Genomic DNA, 21,768 nt, shown 5'->3' on the forward strand with positions numbered 1-21,768 from the left:
GTGCTTTGAATTATTTGCTGCTTTCCTCTTCCTTGTTAGCAATGAACTTCTAATTTAGTTTTCCGTCTCTGTCCCTCTTTTTATTTGTCTGATGCATTAAAAATATGAATCTTCAAGAGCTTGGTCAGTTCAAATAAAATTCAAAGAAAACAAGGAGTGGAAGTCACATAGAGTCATCGAGTCATAAAGATGCACAGCATCGAAACAGCCCCTTCGGTCAAACTCATCCAAGTTAATCAGATACCGTAAACTAATCTAGTCTTATTTGTCAGCACTTGGCCCATATCCCTGTAAACCACTTTTGAGCCAGTTCTGTATCCAAGTGATCCGGTCTATCCTTTTCCAATACTTATTTTAAGGCTAATAGAATTATGGTCACTGGCCCCAAAGTGCTTCCCCACTGACACCTCAGTCACCTGCCCTGCCTCATTTCCCAAGAGTAAGGTCAAGGTTTGCACCTTCTCTAGTAGGTGCACGTACATACTGAATCAGAAAGTTTTCTTGGACACTCTTAACAAATTCCTCTCCATCCAAGGTTTTAACACCATGGCAGTCCATGTTCGGAAAGTTAAAATCACCCACAGTAACTACCCTATTATTTTTACAGATACCTGAAATCTCCTTACAAATTTGTTTCTCAATTTTCCACTGACTATTTGGGAGATCTGTAGTACAATCCCAATATGATGATCACCCCTTTCTTACTTCTCAGTTCCACCCAAATAACCTCCCTGGACATATTCCTAGTAATATCCTCCCCAAGTACTGCCGTAATGTTATCCTGAATTAAAAATGCCACTCCCCCTCCTGTCTTGCCCCCTTTGCTGTCCTCCCTACAGTATGTTTGCCCTGGAACATTAAGCTGTCAGTTCTGTCCATCCCTGGGCCATGCCTCGGTAATTTCTGAATTATCCGAGTCCCATGTTCCCAACCATGCCTTGAGTTCATCTGCCTTACCTGTTCGGCCTCTTGCATTGAAATAAGGTCCGAGGGAGTGTTGCTGAACAAAGAGACCTTGGAGTGTCGGTTCATAGCTCCTTGAAAGTGGAGTCGCAGGTAGATAGGATAGTGAAGAAGGCATTTGGTATGCTTTCCCTTATTGGTCAGAGTACTAAGTACAGGAGTTGGGACGTCATGTTGTGGTTGTACAGGACATTGGTTAGGCCACTGTTGGAATATTGCAATTATGGTCTCCTTCCTATCAGAAAGATGTTATGAAATTTGAAAGGGTTCCGAAAAGCTTTACAAGGATGTTGCCAGGGTTGGAGGACTTGAGCTATAGGGAGAGGCTGAACAGTCTGGAGTTGTTTTCCCTGAAGCATCGGAGGCTGAGGGGTGACTTTATAGAGATTTATAAAATCATGAGGGGCAGGGATAGGATAAATAGATAAAGTCTTTTCCCTGGAATGGGGGAATCCAGAACTAGAGGAATAGGTTTAGGGTGAGAGGGGAAAGATGTAAAAGAGACCTAAGGGGCAACTTTTTCATGCAGAGCGTGGTACATAAATGGAATGAGCTGCCAGAGGAAGTGGTGGAGGCTAGTACAATTGCAACATTTAAAAGGCATCTGGATGGGTATATGAATAGGAAGGGTTTGGAGGGATATGGGCCGGGTGCTGCCAGGTGGGACTAGATTGAGTTGGACCGAAGAGTCTGTTTTGATGCTGAACATCTCTATGACTATGACTTTAAATGCAGTTTATTGGTCCTACCTCATTCCCTGCTTTATTCCAGCCTGCGCTGATTGTTTGACTGCTTCTTTTCTCAACTGTATCAGTCTCAGCTTGATCTCTTTTCTCACCATCTCCCTGGGTACTAAGCCACCTTGCCCCCACACCATTGACCTTGTCAGTTTAAATCTTCCAGAGCAGCTCTAGCAATTCTCCCCATCTGTATATTAGTCCCCTTCCAATTAATGAGTATGAGTTTGTCTCATACAGGCAGGCCATTTATACCAAGAAGAGATTCCAATGATCCAAAAATGTGAATCCTTCTCCCTTGCACCAGCCATGCATTCATCTGCTCTCCTCCTATTCCTACCCTCACTTGCTCGTGACACTGGAAGGAATCCAGATATTACTACCCTAAAGGACCTTCAGTTTAAATTCCTGCTTAACCTCCTATATTCTCTCCTCAGATTCTCATCCTTTTCTCTTCCTATGTTGTTAGTTCCAATGTATACAACAACCTCCTGCTAATCCTTTTCCCCTTTGAGAATATTCTGTACCCTCTCTGAGATGTCCTTGATCCTGGCACCATGGAGGCAATACATTCTGATGTCTTGCTGTCGGTCGCAATAATATCTTTCTGTGCTTCTGACTAAAGAGTCCCCTATTACAATCGATCGCATATAGTGTGTGGATCCCTAACAGTATTACCATTTAGAGCAGGAACCCAGAGCTGGGTTGCATTAATATGGGATCAAATTAGAATAAAATGTTTTAGTTCAGGTGCAATCTATCTTTCTCATACAGGTCATTTGTACCCCAGAAGAGATTCCAATGATCCAAAAATGTGAATCCTTCTCCCCTGCAATAGCTCCTCAGCCACGCATTCATCTGGTCTCCTCCTATTCCTACCCTCACATACTCGTGACACCGAGAGGAATTCAGATATTACTACCCAATCGAATGTAGTGTGTGGATCCCCAATAGTATTACCATTTAGAGTAGGGACCAGAGATGGTTTATATTAATATGGGATCAGATTAAGGGTGAGATGTTCTAGTTCAGGCTAAAGTCAGGAGCTAATTTAATATTGTTTTGATCAATTTTTGGATTCAGGTTTCATCAGTCTCCATGTTGGGATTAACATTTGGTTTTAAGATCATTCTCAAAATAGTCGAGGGCGCCAGTGGAAATGAAAGTGAATATTTTTGAAGTTCAACCAGTGGCAATTGGAATTGTTGTGGATGCCCTTATTCCGTCATTTATTTAAAATTGATTTCACAGAAATGCAGGCAGTTGTTTTTACTGAGTAAGGTTAAAAATTTAGGCCAGGACATTTTGGTTCAAGCCAGGAAGTTTGTATTTAGCAGAAAGTGTTATGGACCAGGCCAAAGCCCCTTAAAATACATGAAGAAGATAGCCTGGACCCTTACCTTTTCTTGTTTTAAAGGCAAGTGCCAGACGTTCCTTTCCAGATGCAATTTGGTTGGTCAAACTACCAGCCTTGAAGCAATATATACTTTATTCATACACTATAGTTAAAATACAACAAAAGAATCGGAATAGCTTAATTCTTGGAAAATTTAACAGAATAATAGATTTTTTAACTACTAAACAGTAACTGTTCCAATACATTAAAATCCCATAAACACCCCCTTGGCAAAGTCAAATTCAGTAAAATAGATTGCAAATCTAGCAGCAGGAAGAGAACCCCAGCTTTTAGCTGTAACAGAGAGAGGAAAAACAGCTTCCATGTCCAACTTCAAGACTCCAGCAGCAACTGCTACTGAAAACTAAAACTAAAATAAATCCTGGTTCTGTGGGCTTTTGATTTATATGGCTTCTATTGTTCCAACTTTAAAAAGAAACAAGGCCTCACAAGCGATTTAGTTTAATGGCTTTGGAGCAGACTGCTTCAGAACTCTGTCTCAATGTTTCTTCATTAAAGAAAAGGTACAAAATACATCTCCTAAAGCCATAGTATCGTCATAAAAGGAGTTTGGGCCATTATATACCGCAGTGTTCCATCCCTGGCATATATGATCTAAATGGTCATGTGAGGAACAAATTATTGCAGATGCTGGAATCTGTACAGAAAATAAAAAATGCTGGAGCTCTGATGAAGAATCATCTAGACTCAAAACATTAGCGTGCTTTCTCTCCATGGATGCTGCTTGATCCTCTGTGATCTCCAGCATTTTTGTGTTCTCGGTTCATTTAAATGGTCATGTTTGGTTCACCTGACTTAGAACCAAAAGAAAATCACATGGCCAACTGGATTTCAGGATTCATTGTGGTTTACATTCTATCTAAGACCAATATTTCATTTGTTATAAAACTGTAAGTAAAGATAATTTTTAAATTAATCCATTCTGACAATTCTTAATGGAAAAATTGAGTTCTGCTGGGATAAATATTATTTGTTGGGTGAGAGCTGGTGACAGATCCATTTCCTGAAAAGTTTAGATTTCCCCAAAATCCACAGATCAACCCTTCAGCATTCCTTAATCTACCCATTCCCTTGTTGTCTTCCCAGTTTAACTGATTTGCTTAAGCCTGTGCCTCTGTTGGCATTGTCTAACAGGCCTACAATGATCCGGTTCCAACAGTCCTCCTCAGGGTTGTAGGCTCCCCCAGGAAAGGAAACATCCACATGAAGAACATCTAGTTCAGAAACTTGGCTGATGTGTTATGTCCCAGTTTTCCATAATGAAACACTTTTGCCTGATTAAGCCTTCCACCATACAAGGAGGCCTCTATTTACAAACGCCTGACTTTTCAATGCTCACTCCTATGAGCACAACCCCAGATACAGGTATAGTTTTGAAGACCTGATATACGAACATTTCCTATACTTACAAGAAGCTACTTTATGGTGTTCTGCATTGTATTCCAATTTGCGTACAAATCAACTTGTGAATGTACTCAAGAAGATACCCATTCACAATCTGGTTACTACCCACAAATCACAATAGGCTGCTGATGATGTGGTTTTTATCACTAAATTACACCTTGGTCTGTCCCACTATTCTCCTGCTGCTTTCTGTTCGTATATTCTACATCCCACCTCACAACACCTCCTCACCTCACCTATAAATATTGATGTTGCCCTGAAAGACCACGTCAAATTGCTCACTGAGATAGTTTCACTAATTTTCTCCCTTGTTCTCTTACATTGTAACTTGCCATCTTCAATGAGTGACTTCAATTTCTATCTCAATTCACCATGCTCTTTCTCCTCGGAATTTACTGCCCTCCTTAATCTCTCCCTTGGTACAAGCTCCCTTATCCCATATGCACAACCATTCTCTCGACCTTGCCTTCTCATATCACTTCTGCACTCTGACTGCATCAATCACAGTTACGGCAGCAGAATTACATCCTTTATTGTATGTTGTAGCTGTTTGTGCATTCCCCAAAGCCGAATTGTCTTAAACCGGTCCAAATTACACCATCAAAGTCAGACAATAACAAAGGTACATGAGTTACTTTCCTTCATTGAACAACATATTGCTGACAACGGCAAGGATGTAATGCTGGAAATATATGAGACACTGGTTAGGCCACAGCTGGCATATTGAGTACAAATCTGATTCCCACACCACAGGAAGTACGTAATTTCTCCAGAGCCAATGTAGAGGAGATGTACAAGGATATTGTTGGAGTTTAAAACTGCAGCTATGAGGAATGATAAGGAAGCTGAGGAGTAACTTTATTGAGGTGTACCAAAATGATGAGAGGCTTGTATTGAATCAACACAGTAGAACCAGTTTCCATGAACAGAGAGGTCAATTACCAGGGGGGCACAGATTTACTGTGACTGGTAGAAGGACTAGAGGAGACATAAGGTAAGCCTCTTACCCAGAGAGTTGTGGGTGGCTGGAATTTAATGCCCAGTTTGAAAGGTGATGTGGAAACTATCACCTTATTGAGAAGGAACCTGGATCTGCACCTGAAGCACTGTAAATTACAAGACCACAGGTCAAGTGCTAGTAAATGTAATTAGAATGGACGGCAAGTTTATTCAATCAGCACAGACACAAATGAACGAATGGCTTCTCTCTGTGCTGTAACATTTCTAAGATACAATGGAAACATTAGGATACATGTGTGGAAAAGTTAACCTCTATATGCTACAATCATGAAAGACAGAAAAACAAAATCATGCTGCAACAATTCTTTATTAATTTCGATGACTACCATTACCAGTATTAGGGTAGTAAGGATATCTAGAACTGACCAACAAGGAAATATCAAGCCAGTAAACACCAAATGAACCATGCAGCTATTGAGGAAGCATTTCTCATGATGCTGTATGGCTCAATAACTTGCCTGAACAACATTAAAACTAAAGGAACATGTGACAATAGACAATAGACAATAGGTGCAGGAGTAGGCCAGTCTGCCCCTCGAGCCTGCACCACCATTCAATATGATCATGGCTGATCATCCTTAGTCAGTATCCTGTTCCTGCCTTATCTCCATAACCCTTGATTCCACTATCTTTGAGAGCTCTATCCAATTCTTTCTTAAATGAATCCAGAGACTAGGCCTCCTCTGCCCTCTGGGGCAGAGCATTCCACACAGCCACCACTCTCTGGGTGAAGAAGTTTCTCCTCATCTCTGTCCTAAATGGTCTACCCCGTATTTTTAAGCTGTGTCCTCTGGTTCGGCACTCACCCATCAGCGGAAACATATTTCCTGCCTCCAGAATGTCCAATCCTTTAATAATCTTATATGTCTCAATCAGATCCCCTCTCAGTCTCCTAAACTCAAGGGTATACAAGCCCAGTTGCTCCAGTCTTTCAGTGTAAGGTAGTCCCGCCATTCCAAGAATTGACCTCGTGAACCTACGCTGCACTCCCTCAATAGCCAGAATGTCTTTCCTCAAATTTGGAGACCAGAACTGCACACAGTACTCCAGGTGTGGTCTCACCAGGGTCCTGTACAGCTGCAGAATAACCTCTTTGCTTCTATACTCAATCCCTCTTGTAATGAAGGCCAGCATGCTATTAGCCTTCTTCACTACCTTCTGTACCTGCATGCTTACCTACATTGTCTGGTGTACAAGAACACCCAGATCTCTATACTGCCCCTTTACCTAAATTGATCCCATTTAGGTAGTAATCTGCTTTCCTGTTCTTATATGTGGTATAAGAAACCAAAGGTCCCAACAAGCTGACAATGAGTTGGAGTGGAAATGGTGAGATTTTGAAAACAGGTGAGATGGGGAAGTGGCTGGCACTGTTAATGATTCCAAGTGGGCGGCACGGTGGCACAGTGGTTAGCACTGCTGCCTCACAGCGCCTGAGACCCGGGTTCAATTCCCGCCTCAGGCGACTGACTGTGTGGAGTTTGCACGTTCTCCCCGTGTCTGCGTGGGTTTCCTCCGGGTGCTCCGGTTTCCTCCCACAGTCCAAAGATGTGCAGGCCAGGTGAATTGGCCATGCTAAATTGCCCATAGTGTTAGGTAAGGGGTAGATGTAGGGGTATGGGTGGGTTACGCTTCGGTGGGGCGGTGTGGACTTGTTGGGCCGAAGGGCCTGTTTCCACACTGTAAGTAATCTAATCTAATCTAATGTTCTATATTTTCATCTATATTCTTCAACACTTGTGAATGAATGTGATGGTTAATTGTACATATGTGGAAATACATGTTGCTCTTCTCTGTAAAATTTAAGTATTGCATTTCCATGTCCATATCTGCACAAAAGGACTATTATAGGCTGATACACTGCCAAATTCTAATGCTAATCATTTGCTTTCTGCATTTAAACTCTCTGATTTTAAAATTGGAAAAATTCAAAGCTCCTCTTCCAGTCTGAAAGACTCAACATTACTGAATTTTTAGTTTACTCTTCCAAACAATGCTACAAAGTTTCTTCAACAGGACAACTGTCAGCCCTGTAACCATGAGGAACAAAGACACCAGGAAGATCATCACATCTACACAATAGTAAACGTACCAGGGGAGTCGGTAAGATTCTGAACGCAAATGTGCTGCCCCTTTGTGTCGGGCAACATATTCAATCCAGAAAATAGCTCTGTCCATTGGAGACTCAGGTTGGTCTCTGTGGAGAGCAGAGAGTTTCTGCATGTTCTCCCGATAAGAGATGTTATATACAACCTCATTAAGTGCCTGCAATAGTTGTGTTGACTGCATGTTTGCGACATTAATCACTTTTGCAGCACCTCGGGTTTCAAGTCTGAGTAAATTATCAAACTGGTCAAAAAGCAGAGGTATGCCAACTACTGGCACCCCGTGATAGATGGCTTCATAAACTCCATTGGTGCCACCATGGCAAATGAAGGCTCGTGTTTTGGGATGTCCAAGTAGATCATTCTGAGGGATCCATTTTGCTAGTAGGGTATTATTTCCAATGTTGGGAGGAATTTTTCCATCATGTCTCCAGATAACCTTCTGAGGTACTTGAGCAAGAGCCTCTGCTATTTGCATTGTAACATGCATTGGCAAAGAGCTCACAATGGTCCCCATTGACATGACAATAATCCCATATTCCCCTGAGGACTGGACAAACTCCTCATACTCTGCCTCTAGAGGTTTGGATGGTTTACACTGGAATCCTCCAACATAAACAATATTTGGCATGGTGGGTCTTGGGAATTCAAATATAAAATCTACTCTCATCAGCCATACATCTGCCTTTAGGAGAACAGTCTCAATGTCTGTGTCTGGGCCCAGATAGCGATGGCAGAGTTCATTATAAATTGGCTGAATGACAAACATTGAAGCTGCTAACTGAAGAAGATTTTGAAATACATTTTGCATTCTTTGCAGAAAACTCATTTTGCTTGTATATTGTGATCCAGGGACTGGGATGTATGAAAGTGGTGATGGGGCAGAGAGGAAATGAGCTTCCCCACTAGTGAACCATCGAACATTGTACACCAAAGGAATTTTTAAATAGTAAGCAAGCATTGGACCTATACCAAAAGCAGGATCAGTAAGTAGTAAGTCAAACTTAGCATCTTCAAGTTGCCTCATAACAGCTTCGTTATTAAAAATTGCAGTGGCAAGCTCTGTAGCACAACGATGGTATGAATACAAAGTGCACCAAAGCTGATATCGTAGCTGAACAAAGGCCCATGGTGTCCAGCCATTCTTTAAGACATTCAAAGTCTTTTGTAGATATGTTTGTACCAAACTTTCCATTTCTTTTTGGCTAAGGCATTCTCGTAGTTGAATCATTACAGACTGATATACATCAGACATCTCCTTTATGTACCAAGCTGTGGAGTAATGAAGCACAGTGATATTGTGTCCATGAAGTTTCAGTTCTTCTGTTAATATTCTCATATTAATCCAATGACTTCCATCAACAGGAACAACCAAAATATCAATTCCATGGGTAACAGGACAAAACAGAATGATGATGGTAAGAATACTTGTAGCCAGTAATTTATTTTTCCACCTGGAACACTCCATATTGAGAAAGACTGATATCCAGGTCCTGTGAGAGAATTAAATAGAGGAATTTGTGATACAAAGTAAATTTTCAGAGTGACATTTCTGCAGCTTCCACTCTTTTAATATCTATACAATATTCTGCTTAGACAAAGTTAGATTTGTGACAGTTTTCAGATGTTAGATCAGAATTCTTAATTCCATACCAATGAATTCTGAGGAAAGGTCATTCAACCTTAAATGTGAACTCTGATTTCTCTCCACAGATGCTGCCTGAACTGCTGAGCTTTTCCAGCAATTGCTGTTTTTGTTTCTGATTTACAGCATCCGTAGTTCTTTCGGCTTTTAATTCTGTTGAGTTTGCAGCTTGTGACACAAGTTTAGCAAGTTTCATCAACAACCCCAACAATTTGTTTTCCAGTTATCAATACAATAATACATTGTCCAAAGGAGTGCTATAAAGCTAAGATTCGATACTGAGTCACACTTGCTGTTATTAGAGTAGATGGTTAAAGAGATAGACTTTCAGAAGTTACTTAAAGGAGCAAAGAGCGGTAAACAGTTGAGGGAGAGAATGCCAGAAGTTAGTGCTTAGGCAGGCTGTAGATACATAGTCGAAAAATGTGGCACTGGAAAAGCACAGCAGATCAGGCAGCATCTGAGGAGCAGGAGAGTCGATGTGTCAGGCATAAGCCCTTCATCATTCCTGATGTCCGAAATGGCGACTCTCCTGCTCCTCGGATGCTACCCGACTTATTGTGCTTTTCCAGCGCCACACTTTTTGACTCTGACTCTCCAGCATCCGCAGTCCTCACTTTCTCCACAGGCTACGGATACAGCCAACAATGTTGGGGCAATTAAAATTGAGAGTGTTCAAAACCAGAATAATGTAAGTGCTAAGAATGTGGGATTGGAGGAGATCGGTGAGAGAGGGTGGAGCTTAACAAAAACGAATGAGAATTATAAAATTGAGGCATTGCTTATTTACTTAAGCAGTGCATATAAAGGTGATGGGTAAATGGGACTTGGTGAGAATAAGGACATTGTCACTGGAGTTTTGGATGACCTCAAGTTTATGGAAGGTGAAATGCAGAAAGCTGGCTCGAGGTGCCTCAGAAAAATTGAGCTGATAACAAAGAGGTGGATGAGAGTTCCAGCATAGAATAGCAGATCGGCTGTCTTAAAGTTGGCACGAAATCTGATTAGATGTTCATCTCAAATATGACAACAAGAATGTGAAGAATTCAGAAGGCTGGCTACAGTTGCCTCAGAAAGATTGAGCCAATAACAAAGAGGTGGATAAGGGTTCCAGCATTGAATAGCAGATCGCTGTCTTAATGTTGGAATGAAATCTGATTAGATGTTCATCTCAAATATGAAAACAAGAATGTGGGCCGAATTATTCAGCCCCAGTCAGATGCAAAGGAGGGGCATGAATTCTATGGCTTTGGTCTTCCTAATATATAATTGATGGAATTTTCTAATTATCATGTATTAGATAGCAGACAAAATAGTTTGATCATTTAGCAACAGTGGAGGAATTGGAAGTAGTGTAGTAGTTAAGTAGAACTAGGTCATGTCAGTGGCATCAGACAAATTCAAGCTGTGGATTGAGATATTGTTGCCATGGAACCACATGTAGATAGGAACCAGGAAGGAGCCAAGGACAGGTCCCTGGGGACACCAGAGGAAACAGTGTGGGTGTTCTAATGGGTCATTGAAGTCAGAGAGGAGCCAGAGGACTGGAAAATGGCTAATGTAACACCCTTCTTTAAGAAAGAAGGGAGACAGAAGAAATAATCTATACTCCAGTTAGCCTGACCTCAGTCATTGGTAAGATTTTAGAGTCCACAGTACTTGGATGAGCATGGTAAAATAGGGCTGAGCCAGCACAGCTTCATCAGGGGAAAGTCACACCTGACAAATCTGTTAGAATTCTTTGAGGAGGTTATAAGCAAGTTATGCAAAGGAGAGCCAGTGGACATGATTTATTTGGATTTTTGGGAGGATTTTGACAAGGTACTAAACAGGAGGCAGCCAAATAAGATATGAGCCCATGGTGTTAGAGGCAAGGTACTGGCATGGTCAGAGGGTTGGCTGACTGATAGAAGGCAGAGCATGGGATGAAGGGGTCTTTTTCAGAATGGTAGCCAGTGATTAATGGAGTTCTCTAGGGATCAGTGTTGGGACAATGAATATTCATGATATATGTTAATGATGCGGACAAAGGAACTGAGGGCATTGTTGCTGAGTTTGCAGTTGGTGCAAAGACAGGTGGAAGGTCAGGTAATGTTAAGGAGGAAGGGAGGTTGCAGAAAAACTTGGATAGACTAGGAGAGTGGGCAAAGAAGTGGCAGATGGAATACAATGCAGGAAAGTATAAGGTTATGCACTTTTGTGTGAAGAATAGAGGTGTAGATGTAGACTATTTTCCTAAATGGGGAAATAATTCAGAAATCTGAAGCTCAAAGGGACTTGGGAATCCTAGGCTCTCAAAGGAGTCCTGGTGCAGGATTATTTTAAGATTAACATTCAGTTGGCAGTTAAGAAGGCAAATGCATTGTTAGCATTCACTTCAAGAAGACTAGGATACAAGAGTAGAGATGTATTGCTGAGACTATATAAGGCTGTGGTCAGACTGCATTTTGAGCATTGTGAGCAGTTTCGGCTTCATATCTTAGGAAGGATGTGCTTGTGCTGGAGAGGGTCCAGAGGAGGTTTACAAGAATGATGCCAGGAATGAAGGTCTTGTCATATGAGAAGTGGTTGAGTTCTGGGTCTTTACTCACTTTTGTTAGAAGGACAGGAGGAGAAAATTACTGCAGATGCTGGAATCTGTACTGAAAACAATCAATGCTGGGGATCACAGTGGGTCAGACAGCATCGACAGAGAAAAGGCTCTCTCTCCGTGGATGCTGTCTGACACATTGTGATCTCTAACATCAGTTGTTTTCAGTATATTGAGAGGCTTGGATGGACTGGACATGGAAAAGATGTTTCCATTAGTAGGAGAGACCAGGACCTGAGGACACAGCCCTCAGAGTGAAGGGACAACCCTTTAGAATGAAGGTGAGGGGGAATGTCTTCAGCCAGAGGGTGGTTAATCTGTGGAACTCATTGCCACAGAAGGCTGTGGAGGCCAAGCCATTGTATTTAAGACTGAGATGGATAAGTTCTTGGTCAAGGGTTATGAGGAGAAGGCAGAAGAATGGGGGTTGAGAAACCTACCAGCTCTGATCAAGTGGCAGAGCAGATTCATTAGGCTGTATAGCCTAATTCTGATCCTATATCTTCTGGCCTTACGGATCACTGGACTCCAAATATTAACTCTATTTTCTCACAATAGACGTGTCTTGACCTCCTGTGTTTCTTCTGCACTCCCTGTATTTGAAACAGTTGTGAGAGCTCAAAAAGAAGCTCATTATTAATACCTTAGGTTGAGATGATAAGAATGGAATGCAGTAGTCTGACCCAACTGGGCAACAGTGGAGATGCACTGGAGAAGGATGGTGTGACCAAGTGTGTCAAAGATAGTGAACTAGTTGAGAAGTGCAGGGAAGGTAAGTTTACCGTTACTGCAGTTACACAAAATGTCATTTATGACATCGATAAAACCCAATTTGTGGTAGTGGTGGGGGCCAACAACCTCTTTTGATCAGATTCAAGGTTAGGTTTCCAAGCAAAATGGGCAAGGATTTCGGAACTGACCAGCTCTTAAAAACTTTGGAGAGGAAAAGGAAATTTGGGATGCGTTGCTAAGTCCGCAAAAGCAGGAGCAACAAGATTGTATTTAAAGAGAGGGGCAATGATGGTAGAGTTGAAGAGGGGACATTAAAAATATCAACTAATGTGGGAAGCAGGAGAGGAAATTGGGTGGTCAGTAGTTCATGGGAATAGAGTCATGTGAGTTGGTACAAATGGATTTCACGGGTGAGATGAGCATAAATGTAGAGAGGAGAGAAACTACAAAAGAAATGTGAGATCAGGAATGGGGCAGAGGAAGCTGTGGAGACAGTTTGACCTACTAGGTTCCTGAGAGGAGGGAAGCTATATAGGGTAGCCAATCAGATGTTCTGCCCATCATCATGACAAAGATGAGCTTTGTGCAGTTACTGTTAGAAATGATCATGGCGAAGGTGGGAGAGAGTGCGTTAAAATACAATGTGTCATAGAGAATAGATAAGTAGGGGGAGAAGAATACCCTTTGCATTTCAGTATGATCCTCTGAGCAGCTGGAGGAGCACCCATTAGTTTTTGGAATAAAAACAAAGTGCTAGAGAGAAATTCAGCCGTTCTAGAACAGCCAAAGTGTCACACTGAACTCCAAACTGTTTCTCTTTCTGCAGACACTGCCAGACCTACTGAGTTTCTCGAACAATTTTAATTTTTCTTTCCGATTTCCAACACCTACAGTATTTTGCCTTTTTACGTTAGAGCTTGAAGTGGATTAACTGGATCTGGCGGTGAGCAGTATGAGCTCAACTGACTATTAGCCTGGTAACTGAGTGGTTTCAGTGATCCTTTAGCGAATTTCTCTGTTCCTCCTCACGGAATGTGGGTCATTTGGCAAGGTCCAAGATATTTTTCTCCTCATATAGCCTTCTACTTCGACCACGAATAGAGTATGATATATAAAAAAAGAAACTTTAATATCCATCTCACTATCTCAACTCAAATCAAATTTTAGTGGGAGTAGGTCGGTTCACAAGAACATTTTTTCAGGAGAAAGTGAGGACTGCACATGCTGGAGATTAGAGTTGAGAGTGTGGGGCTGGAAAAGCACAGCAGGTCAGGCAGCATCTGAGGAGCAGGAGAATCAACGTTTCAGGCATAAACCCTTCATCAGGAATGAGGCTTTTTTTTTTGTCAATGCATTCCTCGAATATTCTGTCCCAGTCCGTCACCATCTTTTTGGAAAATGAAATGCACAAAGTTATTGGTTTACTTTATTAAAAAAACACATTGAATCAGATGTAAGACTATGACTCGTGTCCTTTGTTTGGAACACAGTGAGCAAATTAGTCCAGAATTTGACTCTGTTTCTGATTGTAAGGGCGAGATAGGCTGCCTTTAAATTCCTGCTTAGTTTTGAACCTCGAACAACAGATGTGTGGCTGAATGGGAGCCAACTGTCCACGCCTGTTCTGCAGTAAATGGAAAAATTAAACATAAAATGCTGCTACCTTTTACTTGCCATTGAGCAGCGGAAAAGTTTTTGCGTTGTCAGTGTTTCAAGATACTTGGAGAAAATAACTGTTCAGTTTATGAGGGCAAAAGGACAAGGTCTAACTGATTTTGTAGTTCTGAACATTTGATTTATTGTTCCTCGAATTACAAGTTGTTCTGCCCTAGCATGACTCAAGTGATAACCCTACTCTTGCTTAGTTCTGTTTGATATGATTATTCCTAGTCCTTCTGAATTATTGTGTTTTTAATTAAATTGCTGTGATAAGCAAGCCAACACAAACAGAAACTATTTGAAATGGCCAGCAGGTCACGCAGTATCTGACGCAAGAGAGATTTTTTTAAAAACTAGAGTGAACTGTGACTTTTCATCAGAATCTGAAACGTTAACTCTACTTCTGACTCCGCAAGTGTGGTTAGAACTGCAGCGTTTTCTCCCCACCCTCAGCACTGACAAATTTCTAACAACTACAGTGTTTTTCTTTTGATTGTTAGAAGGGGACTTCCATAAAAGGTTTTAAGCACATTCTCCATTCTGGCACAGGGTCTGTTTGTAACCTTGTGAGTGATGAATGTTAATTCTATTGCCAGCAGTAGACTACAGTATGTATATGCATGGCTTGGCTTCACAGAGGTATTGAGGCTCTTCAACACTTTGGGAAGGAGGAGTAGCATCAGAATGTGTTTAGCTCTGTCACGTCAGTTTGGGAGTTGTTCAGCTAAGCTGCTGGATGTAAGTGACTTTTAACTGCCCTCTGCACTGTCCAAAAAGGGTAGTTTGGAGTTGACAACAAATAAAATGTAGGAGCAGAATTAAGCTACTCAGCCTATCAAGTCTGTTCTGCCATTTAATTGTTTGATCTGTTTCTTAACTCTATTCTCCTACCTGATCCCTGTAGTCTTGTCAGTTCCTCAGGCTTGCAAGCGATGTGCCTGTCCCACGCAAGAGTAAAAAATAACTCTAATATGTCAATAACTAGCTTAACTTCCTGTTATGTTAATCAATGCCAACTGAACCGACTACTTTTAGCTGATTAATAATTAATTGGCAATTCTCTGTTTAATAATATAATCTGCCTTTATAGTCATTTCATAATACATCAGAAAATACCAGAATAAAGGAAAAACAACATTTGTATTGTATGAGATGAGAGTGCTGATTGGTTGGCAAATGAACTATATTGTTAGTGATGTTGCCATGGAGAATTAATACTCACACCAGCTGACGAGAAAGCAGGATTTAAATTTTAAAGCAGACTGGCTCTGTTCAAGGCATTTCCTAAGAAATGAACTGCAGAATTGTGGTCACTCATTTTTTGTTGAAAAAGCACAATATGTGTGCATATGTCTGCATAGACTAGGGCACTGTGAATTAAAAGATGTAGTGCCACATTGTGAGTGTGACTAACAATTCTAGATACACCTCGTCACAACTAGACAGGTCTATCTGCTCAAAGATAGATTTCCTGTTTGAGTCCTGCATGTTCTCGAGCAGATTCACTGAAGTCAACCCCGCCCCCAACAGTCTGCAGCAGAATTCTTCTCTGACTATTGCCTCCTGCTGGCTGCCTTTCATCTACAGGATGACCAACAGGACGATGAGGGAACATGGAAGCTGAACGTGAAACTATTGATCCCAGAAAACACTGGGGAGCTCAAATGGGATTACACAGCCTGAAGCCCACCTTTCAGTCTCCAGCAGACTGAGTCAAAGGAATCAGTCAAAGGGAACAAACGTTCTTTATCAGCAAAGATATTCAGAAGGCAAGAAAGAGGCAGGCAAACTTGTCCAAACACCAGAAAGCCATGCAGAGCCTCATCCTGCTGCAGACTGTGGGGGTTGATGTCATGGAGAATCTCCAGAATGTGAAGAACCAGCAAGCTTCGCTCTTTGCCTCGGAGGCCACCAAGATAATCTTCTGGTCCAGGATCTGTACCGTGGAGCAGGACAAGATGTGCTCATGTTTCTTCTTCCAGAAGGTGCACAAGGAGAGCTCTGTGCTTAGCAGCCTGAACGATAAAGATGGCTTGGTAGCATCATCCCAGTCTGACATCATGAGGATCAGCAAATCCTTTATGCCAGACTGTATGACATGGGCCTCCAAACAATGCAGCCTCCCAGTCATTCCTGTCTTCTGTCACCCCATCTACAAGCAGAAGGGGGAGAGGAAGGAAATTAGAAATCGGCGACCATTATCATTGATGAATGCAGACTACAAAATTCTGTCTAAGGTCATTGCCAACCAGATCAGGTCTGCTGTGGGATTGGTGATTCACCCCAACCAAACCAGTGCTATACTGGGCAGGATGATACCAGAGAGCCTCGTGTTCCTCAGGGATATGATTGCCTACATGCAGAACAGGGGGTGGACATCTGCCCCATCAGCCTGGACCAGGAGAAGGCCTTTGACAGGATATTGCACACCGACATGTGGGACGCACTCTCCAAAATGGGCTTTCGGGAGGGAAATCTGCAGTTGGACCCGATTGCTCTATACCAACATTGTAGTGCAGTCTCAATCAATGGATGGGAATCAGAAAGCTGATCAGGTCTGGAGTCAGTCAGAGGTGCCAACTCTCTCCTGTCTTGTTTATGAGTTGGAAAGAGCTTTTTTCAGAGTCCATCAGGAAGGATGCACATCCAAGAGAGGTGGCTTTTCCAAGCAATGGAAGCCTCCAGGTCAAAGCCTCCCAGTACATGGATGACTTTGTTGTTTTCTGCTCAGACCTGCTGTCAGTGCACAGACTCATGAGCATCTACAACCAGTTCAAACTGGCTTCGTGAGCCAAAGTAAATTGAAGCAAGAGTGAGGCCATGTTTTTTGGGAACTGGGCCAATCAATCCATCATCCCCTTCACCCTCAGGACAGATTACCTGAAGGTGCTGGGTATATACTTCGAAAGGACAGGGGCACGCTCAAAATCTTGGGACGAACGCGTCGCAAAAGAAAAACTGGTGTTTTGGAAGCACTGCTCCCTCTCCATTGTGGGTAAAAACCTGATTATCAGGTGTGAGACACTCTTTCTGTTGTACATTGTGCAGGTATGGCTCATTCCCCAAAGTTGCATTGTTTCAGTAACCCAAGCCATTTTCCATTTCATTTGGAGGTCTAAGATAGTCTGTGTCTGCAAGGACTCCATATACAAAACTGTGCTTAAGGGAAGAAGAACATACCCAACATTGCCCTCATCCTGATGGCCATCTTTTGTGCAGCTGCATCAAGCTGTGTGTAGACCCTTGGTACACAAATATCAGATGTCACTATGCACTGAGGTTCTACCTGTCCCTGGTGTTGCTAAGGATGGACCGGCCTCATTGCTGTAAAACACTCCAAGAAGTTGGGCTATTCCATATCACCTGTCCTTCATAGAAAAATATGCCATCGAAAACACCTTTGACCACAATGCATCAGGAAGTGGTCAGCACATATCATCCTTGAGACCCTGAGGGAATATGAGAGGGTGAATTCTGTCAGGTGGTTCCCTGAGCAGACTGTCAAAGTCATTTGGCAGAATGCGTTATCACCAGAACTTTCGAAAGAGCACCAAGACATCGCTTAGCTGGTGGTGAGATGGGGACTGCCCGTGAGATCCTTCATGAATGCCTGGGCTCTCTGCACCACTGCACACAGCCCTCAAAGCAGCTGCGGAGGGGTAGGATAGAGACTGTCACACACCTCCTGCTGGACTGTGCCTTTGCAAAGAGAGTCTGGAGAAAGATGCAGTGGTTTTTGACAAGGTTTATCCTGGGCAGCTCTGTGACGTGGGACTCTGCGCTCTACAGTCTGTTCCCCAGGAGGCACACCGAAACAAACATCGACTGTGCCTGGACGACCATCAGTTCGCAAATGATGCTCTTTGGTGGCCTTGTTGGTCTTCCAGAGGGAGGAATTGACCCTGACTGGATGTTGCAGACTGGCACATATGTGCTGAGGGACTCACTAAAGCTTGGGGCAGCTGCTGCCGAGGCAAAGTGGGAAAGACCACTGTCTGAGGTCTTCCTGCTGAAGATAAATGGGTGTCCATTCAGTTATTGGACCCTCCCAGTGTCTCAAATATATTTAAATATTAGTATAGTGTGTGGAAGAGAGGTCTTTGGGTTTTTTGAATAGAGTTAAAGTCCAATGTTTTGTCTGATTATTTGGACTGCAACTGTATAGAACCAAATTGCTTTTGTGACAATGTATGTATGCACATAGATTTTTATGAATAAAGTATATTTTTGAAACAAAAAAATCCTAAATTCGTTGTACACATACTTCTTTGCACATTCAGGTTTACATAGTAAGAGTTTCTCAATCACAGAATCACTCTAATATTTGACATAGTGATGTGAGTTTTGCAAGCACAGGCCGATTTTGTGTGTTCAGCATCTTGATTGTTATGAACAGCTGAAGGGATATGCTGTTTGCTATGTTCTGCAATAGTACATACCTCTAACATAGCTGGCATTAAACTGACACTGAAATTCATGTCCCCCATTACTCATTTATTTGATAAGCAAAATAACTTTTGAGATATCTCATCCTTCTAGGGGTGGCACAATGGCCCAGTGGTTAGCACTGTCGCCTCACTGCGTCAGGGACCCAGATTCAATCCAATGTGCATGAAATTTGCACATTCTCCCTGTGTCTGTCTGGGTTTGTTCTAGGTGCTCCAGTTTCCTCCCTCAGTCCAAAGATGTGCAGGTTAGGTGGATTGGCCATACTAAATTGCCCACAGTGTCCAGGGATGTGCAGGCTAGGTGGATTGGCCATGGGAAATGCAGGGTCACAGGGGTAGGGTACGGGGTGAGTCTGGATGGGATGGTCTTCAGAGGGTCGGTGAGAACCCCAATAGGTTGAATGGCTTGCTTCCACGCTGTAGGGATCCTGAAGTAGATTGGCACCTTTCAGGATCAAATGTACTGGCCTTTATTCCATTCATGATTTTGCACTATCTGTGGTGACAAATGTCCTGATTAGGTAGCCAGAGTTGTGAGTGGGGTTGGAAAAGCACAACAGGTCAGGCAGCACCCAAGGAGCAGGAGAATTGAAGTTTTGGTCAAGAAACCTTCCTGATTAAGGGCTCTTGCCCGAAACAGTGATTCTCCTGCTCCTCATATGCTGCCTGACCGGCTGTGCTTTTCCAGCAACACACTCTTGATTCTGATCTCCAGCATCTGCAGTCCTTACTTTCTCCTGATTAGGTAGCCACCCCATCCCCCAGGATAGCTTTGATGCATATTATTTTAACATCATGAAAATAACTCATCTGCACTTGATACCTAACCTTTATCTTTTATCTGTTCAACAGTAGCAGTAAAAACAAGTTCACAAGAATGTCAAGGTGAGAAAGAGTGAATGACTGTTCTGATCAAGAGTTACGGTTTAATTATTTTATCACTTTAAATATATTACGCAAAATGTTTCCCTACTTCAGGGCATAGATCCTCACAGAACACGTGATGGTGTCTTTTTGTAATGTACATCAGAGTGAACACAGTAGGAACATACAATTTTTATGGAACAGTAAAAGGTCATTCATCTATATCATCTGAACAGCCTCATCTTATCTTCCAGGTCTTTGTTGTAGCCTTGTAAGTTTGGGTACTTCAAGTGCATCTCCAAGTACTTTTTCAAAAACAAAAAGGGGTCTTAATTAAAAGCAAGTGTCTGGTTACCGAACCCTTCAGAGTCAGACTGGAAACAGCCTGTTAATTACAAAAACAGCCATCAATCTTGTGCCTTCCTGCCCTTGAACCAATTACAGGATCCGACTTGCCACTTTCATCCAGCTCCCATGTGTTTGTAGTTTTCTGTCCAGTTGGCCATGGGAGACTTTGTCAAGTACCTCAGAACAGAGATGGGAGAAAGTATCATGGGCGGGGGTGGGGCGGGGGGGGGGGGGGGGGGGGGGGGGGGTGGGGGGGAGGGGGAGGTGAGGAAATGGCCGTGGTACTGAACTAATATTTTGTGCCAGTCTTCACAGGAGAAGACACAAATTACACAAAATATCCAGGGGCTAAAACAAGTGAGGATGTTATGGTAATAAACAATAGCACAGCAAATGTATGAAAAAAATCTTAAAGGATAAATAGCCATTATATACCCAGGACTAAGAGTGATGCTTCCACATTTAGTGGGAATGTAAGCAATGCAGAGGAGAGTAATTTGACATAGTCAGAAATCTATGTCTGAATGAGACAATGGTTATTTGAGGAACAAATTAGATTATGTTGCAAATCATAGAATCCTTACAGTGCAGAAAGAGGCCATTTGGCCCGTTGAGTCTGTACAGACCTTCCAAAGAGCATCCAAACCCAACATTTTCCACGGCTAACCTAGCTAGCCTGCCCATCTCTGGACACCATGCGGCAATTTTGCATGGCCAATCCACCTAGCCTGCACAGTTTAGGACTATGGAAGGAAACAGAGCATCTGGCAGAAACCACCACAGACGCAGGGTGAATGTGCAAATTCCACACAGGCAGTAACTCAAGGCTGAAACTGAACCCCAGTCTCAGATGGTTTGGCAGCAGTGCTAACCACTGAGCCACCATACTAGCCAATGACATAAAGCCTTTTTCAGGTTTAAATATACACTATAAATCAGCCCCTCAAAAATATCTTTGCTGGGGAAATAACTATTCAGCCAGTGTCATTCTTGAGCACCTCAAGATGAGGTGAAACAAAGCATTAGATAATATACATGTCATTACTCCACTTCTCAAGTCAACAATACTTGTACTCTGTGAGGAAGACTACAAATATTATACTGGTTTGTACAGAATGTTGTGCTGCATATGCTTGGCCTTAAACCTTTGCTTTCAGACAACAACGCTTATGTTAGTTAGGTTTCTTTTAATCAACATCCAGGGGGTAACATGCATCATATTTTTATGGACCAGATTCAAACCTCCATGTGAGTAATAAAAGAACAAGATTCTACTCACTGCCTCACCTCCTATTTACTGGGCTTCTGATGGAATAATGAAAATATAAAGCTCACTGAAGTGCCTGCAGCAGATTAGTTGACAACAAAGTTGCAAAATGCTAGTAGATTTCCTGCACGTCATGGTGACAACAATCAGTTGTTAGTCGGTAACAAAATCTTCTAATTCAAGTCAAAGTGGTTTTCAACAATTAACTTCAATACACATTGACTAGTGACAGCATTTTTCTGTGGATCACATTAAACAGCAACAATTTTGGAAAAAAAAACTGGCTCCAAGGTGTTATCAGTTCTGACTGTTTTCCATCAAAAAGGCATTTACGGGTTGTTTAATTGCACATGTGAACTTTAGGCTCTGTTCTAACTTCTGAGTGTTCTGACAGCGCTCTAACCTTTGAAAGGAACAGTTAGTAATTTTTGTACTATTCAGCCATTCTAAGCTTTCACACCTTCAATTATTTGCAACATGTTTTATTGTACTTTATGAGTCAACCTTTAGATTATACCAAGATATTTTCTTATCAATTCACTTTTAAAAAATATCCTTATCATTCATTA

At 42.2% G+C, this 21,768-nt stretch overlaps 1 pseudogene; it reads right to left on the minus strand.

Annotated features, from left to right (window-relative positions):
* Positions 1-5,666: 5,666 nt before the first annotated feature.
* LOC140468997 (UDP-glucuronosyltransferase 2A2 pseudogene) lies at positions 5,667-21,265 on the minus strand (annotated as a pseudogene).
* Positions 21,266-21,768: the final 503 nt, after the last annotated feature.

The sequence above is a fragment of the Chiloscyllium punctatum genome, chromosome 48 (assembly GCF_047496795.1).
Source record: "Chiloscyllium punctatum isolate Juve2018m chromosome 48, sChiPun1.3, whole genome shotgun sequence".
NCBI classification, from domain to species: domain Eukaryota; kingdom Metazoa; phylum Chordata; class Chondrichthyes; order Orectolobiformes; family Hemiscylliidae; genus Chiloscyllium; species Chiloscyllium punctatum.